This window comes from Elephantulus edwardii, unplaced genomic scaffold, assembly GCF_000299155.1.
Source record: "Elephantulus edwardii isolate Elephantulus edwardi_28Jun2011 unplaced genomic scaffold, EleEdw1.0 scaffold00042, whole genome shotgun sequence".
NCBI lineage: Eukaryota > Metazoa > Chordata > Mammalia > Macroscelidea > Macroscelididae > Elephantulus > Elephantulus edwardii.
Window position 1 is genome coordinate 879,719 of NW_006399792.1, and position 5,813 is coordinate 885,531.

Here is a 5,813-nt window from a genome sequence, read left to right on the forward strand (position 1 = left end):
TTGTTTGTCTCCTTGTGGCCTTGAGAGATATTTTTTATTCAGAGATATTGAGAGCTTGTCATCCTTGTCTGACTATAAAAATAAAACCAAAGGACACACTGTATGTACAAGACACCAAAGCTGACGGCATGATGGAAAAAGCATGACAGGTCACATGAGTGACAAGGAGTTCTTATTCTTACTATACAATGCTTCCTTTTCTCTGCTTCTTACACACACATTTATTTACTGGTTTATTTATTTTTAAATAAAATTTTTGTTTTGTACTGCTTTACTTTCAAATTTCATATACCTTGTTTTCCACACTAGATTGTTCTCATTTCCTTTATCCATCCTTCCCTTCACCCATTGAATTGTATGACCCTGTGATTAACCACCCTGTTACTGAATACAAGGGGTTCTTTCCGTAGTCAATTGCCAATAAGACAGACAGATTATAATGTCCATAAACACTTTATTACAGATCTGGGAAGACAGAGAGTTCCCCTCAAAAACTGTCTCCCTGTCTGGGAGTTGTTATCATGTTTTTATACTAGGGATAAATACAACTCACTTAACAATACACTTTTTAGTTAAGTTACAGAATTTCTGCATTTGAAAAGAACAGTTCATATGCAAGAACTAGGAGGGGCACATTTCTCTTCCTGGTAAACAGGCAGATTGATATACAATTTAGTATGACGGTAAAAACAGTTTCAAAGGGTAAATCTAGGAAAGATGCCTTTCCTCTTCTGGTAAACAGTTTAAACTATTTGACCTGAAAGGAAATAAAGAATTCTAAGATAAATTAACTAGTTTTGTAGGCTAAAGAAAACTGATGTCAGCGTTATAACTATAGTTTTATAACTGAATATATATTTAGAGAATTCTGAATTTTTTAATACCGCCCCCCCCCACCCCACCCCATCATTCCCAATCTTTTTATACCAGTCTTATATCAAGAAGACAAATGTTCTGGGTTGATTCTTGGGAGAATAGGCTTCTTTACAAAGAGATTTTTTTATTTATTTGTGGGTTCTCCATTTGGGAGTAGGGGCATAGACTCTGGCTGCTTCATGCTAAACAAGCACACTGAAATGAAGGAGAAGGGGACTCCACTTTAACTCTTTCCTGGTGGCCTTGAGTTCAAGCTGCATGCCTTCTTGTTCTGTTAGAAGATATTTCATGGTGTTTTCTGCCCTCTGGACTTCAAGATCTCTAGTAAACAGGGAATGCAGACATAAATTAGAAAACAAAGATCAGGAAGCGAAGGAATGTTACAACTACTGTTTTTCTATCCCCCCTCCCCTAATTGTTTAGCAAATTAGTAATGCTTTATGACATTCTAATACCCAGGAACAGCATTAAACAGTTACTATGGTTAAAACACTATTACTTTTTTCAGCTGTTGAACTTTTCTGTTGTGGTTAAAGGCTCAAGTACTGTTTTTATTTTCTTAACTTTTTAGAGGTAAAGATTAAAACAGTTACCAATAACTATGCTGATGCACCATTCTAAATTTACTAAATTTTACTAAATTTAAGTTACATGAAACATTGTTTAACAAATGTTCCTAAAGGCTGTAAAACAGAGACAATTTAGAGGGAGGGAGTACTTTTTTTACTTGAAAGGTTTAGTCCAGTGGAAGTGGCTGGCTGATCTTTGAGGAGCCTTTCTTAGCTTGCAGTCTTATCTCTGGAACAGGGTTCAAGGTTCAGATTCTGGAACAAAACTCAGTATTCAGGTTATCTACAGGAAAGGGGGCACACCTAGAAAGAACAAACTAGTGAGTTACAAAGAACAGGGGTTTCAGAGATGTTACTGACTGATGTACTAGAGAAGGAGATGGAGGAAAGAGGCTTAGATAAAGTTTCTCATACACAATTTTATGGGCTTAAATTTACACTTACTTCTGGTGCTACCTTAATTCCGAGCAAAGCCCAAGCAATCCCTGGTTGTACTGGAGATATGTTTCCTCAAAAGGCTCAGTCCTCCACTTCATTTCCATTATCACTCTGAAGGCTTTCAGAAACTCAAATTTGATCTTTTACTTCTTCAGGCTATTTTCTTACGGTTTCCTGGGACTTGATAATTAGATCTTGTCAGACATGTGCTAGACAGACTCCCACCTGCATGTTCTGGTCTTTAGGAAGAAAGGAAAAGTTACTCATGGAGGCAGTTTGTTTTAAAAGCAGACTATCTTAACTGGACTGGTGTGCACAGGAAGAGTCATTTTCCTTCATTCTCAGTGGGAAAACTCCAGGGTTAGAGTTTCAGAAAGAATTGATTTTTAGGTCTTTCTGAGACCTTGAGCAGTCGCTGTTGCCTGGGGTCCTTGGTGTGTGTTTGAGGGAGGCAGTGGAGATGACAGCAGTCACCGGCAAACCAGATTGAACTTCCTCCCACACTGGCCTTTTTGGTTTTCTTCAGATGGATCAATAGTTCAGTCATACTTCCATCTGGAAGGTGGTTCTCCTGAATAAGGCCCACCACCCCAGGACTCAAATAGGCCTTCTTCTAGTGCCCTTGCATTTTGTAATAATATATATTCTTCCTTGTCTGATCTTCTTCTTCCTTTGGGGTTTTTCTCAAGGTCACATAGTCTTACCTTCTGTGGTTTTTTCGAAAGACAGTGTTACTTAGATATGTCTGGTATTCTTGGTTGTGGAATACCTTGGGTGTGCTGTCAACCAGCTGAGTTTGTGCCAGTGGCTGAGTCCATCTTTAATAGTTTCCTCCTAATATGAGGTATGCTCTGGGAAATTAAAGGTAATCATTCAGACACTAGCTAAGTCTTCTGGGCCAAGGTCCATGTACTTACAGAGAGCTTTGTGCAAACTTTCAAAAACTGGAAAGGATTTCCATTTGCTTGCTGCAGAATTGCTCCCAACATTTTCAGGCTTACAGCTTCCTTTCTTCTTCTTAGCCTAAGAGACTGTACTTTTTGTGCTACCCTTGCCATAGGCTTCTGTCATTTGAATACTAATTAGGCTTAGTGAAGCAATCGTTTTAGAATAATCCCCATGAAAGCAAGATGCTACTATTTGTCTCTTCACCAGTCAGAAGCTTGATTTAAAAAATTTGTATCTCTGCTAACTTAGCAAAGAAAATAGTGATTATTAAGTCTATTATTTTAATAGTCACCTTAATAGGAAGAGTCCAATTTTTTTTTTTCACTTTCATTGACCTGAGGCAGAGAAAAAAGAATGCTCTTCATAAAATCTTTGAGTTGCCCATATACATTAGAGTCTTACAATAACTACCTGAGGGGGTATTTTTTGGTGTTGTTCTGAGCAGCCCTGACTGAAAGGATTTGAGGTAAAAAAAATTGTATCTAAGCTGCTTTTCCTTGGTTGCCCTGGCTAATGACACAGATTCTAGGTTTTTACTACTAAGTGTCACCGGCATATCAAAAACCACTGGTTTGATTTGGGTGCTATCTGAAAAATTTATATTTTCTTCCTTTTTTGCCCTCATGAAGCAAGCACACTCTATATTCTCATTTTTATGGTATAGAATATTAAAGGCCAATGTGTACAGATCTTACTCTTTGACATCTGGTGAAATAATGTTACTTGCTAAATAATTTCAGGATCTGTACAAAGGCTACTTTTTTTTTTTTAACTAAAACCTAAATTTAAAAAAAATATTCTTTTAGCTAAGGAAAATATTAGCAAACAGGCCAATCATACAGAATTCTTTTCTAGCAGACTTTTTACCAGAATGGAAACCTTTGTTCTTAATTTGAACAATGATCCAAAATGAAATGAACAAAATAAAAGCGTTAATACATGTACAATCCTTAGATGTGCTACAGGTACACAATCATCAGATACAATACTGTTAAGTCTGGACAAAGGGGACCAAAGGAAAGAATTCAGAATTCAAATACTGACAGCTTTTCCTGAAGCTGATAAAAAGAGCAAATGGCCTTGCCTGCCTGGCTGAGCTAGTAGGTGGATCTTAAATCAAAGTGGAATGTCCCTCCCTAAAGACTCTGTTATAAAAACCCTCCCCAATAAGTTCACAGTGTGACTTCCCCATCTGCATCCCCAGAATGAGGAACCTCACCTGGGAGCTCCCCTGTTCCCCCCTTTAATAAGGCTGCATTAAGCTTTCTTTCGTTCTCTGATTTTCCTGAAGTCCTCTAACTTAACAAATACAACTTGTACCTAGATGCAGTACAAGTTTTACTCATCAGATACAACACAAGGTTTATTCATTAAATACAATGCAACGTCCACTCATACAATCAGATACTATACAGGCAGGCATCAAAGTGTTACAAAGAACAAAGAGCTTGTGCTTCCATTCCTACAAGTTCCTGTCTAAAGAATGACAGAAACAAAAAAGGCACAATTGTGTAACAGATGCAGACCTAAGTATATAACCGGAAAACAAGCAACTTAGTTTGGAGTGGGCCAACCCACCCACTCAGATTCGAGGAGGCAACTTACATAAACCTGTCAAGGGACTGATTTCTTATAAAGGTTCAGAACCAGTAAGCTCTGACTCAGAAATACAAGAAAGACACCAATACCAAGTGAGAGCACGAGAAAGAAACTGAGGTTTATTAGATGTTCATAACAGTTTATGGATGGGTCAGGACAGACTGACCCATCTTTATCTTACAAAAGGGTTTATATAACCTTTGTTTGAGGAGTGGGGTTTAAACGGCTGATTAGTGCATACCTTCTATGTATGATGTATGATGACTTTTGGCCATCTCATTTGTCTCCTTTATCTTGTCCTTGAGTCTGTGAGTCTGTTGTTCTGCCACATTCTTTGAGAGTTTGTTTTTACTGCCATATAGCCCACACTCACATTTCTATTGTTTCTATTGTTATATTGCCACAGACTTTATTAAAACCAGTTCTGATTTATCAGCACGTCCTTTGCCATTCCCTGTCAAACCTACTCACCCAGATTAGAGGAAGCAGCTCATGCCAACCCACTCCCAAGTAGCTGGCTATCAGGTGTAAGTGTGCAGTCCCCAGGGATGGCCAAAACAGAAATTTTACCAAGCACTCAGTTACCAGATAAAGTGCATGGATTCATGAAGGAGATGGAGGATGCCAAGAGTTGGTCTCTCAAAGTTCTCTTGCTACAGTAGGTCTCAGTGGCAACTTTGGACATTTAGGATAACTGCTCTTGTGGTCTGCCTATCTGTGAGATTCGGAATGCTCCAGCAAATAAAACCAAAAATTGCTTCACTTAACAGGTGAGTCTGAAGGTCCTTTTCATGGTTGCCAAAATGTTACTGAACACAAGGGGTTCTTTCCACAATCAATTGCCAATGAGACAGATGGATTGTGATGTCCATAAGCACTTTATTACAGATTTGGAAAGACAAAGAGTTCTCTCAAAAACTGCCTTCCTGTCTGGGAGTGATCATCGCATTTTTATACTAGAGATAGATATTAATTCACTTAATGATACATGATATACTTTTGTTAGTAAAGTTACAGAATCTCTACATTTGAAAAGAACATTCCATACATAAGTACTAGTAATTCAAGAGGGTCACATTTCCCTTCCTGGTAAACAGGAAGATTAATTTACAATATACATATAACTGGGTAAAACCTTTTCAAAAAGGTAAATGCTATTCTAGGAAAGATGTGTTTCCTCTCTTGGTAAACAGACAATTTAAACTATTTTGCATGACTAAAGAAAGGAAAAAAAAGAATTCTAACACTAAGTGACTACTTTTGCTGGCTGGAGAAAACAGATGTCAGCTTTATAACTATAGTTTTATAACTGTTACATCTTTAGAAAATCTGAATTTATTAATACCACTCAATCAACCCCACCCAAGCACACACACATTTTAA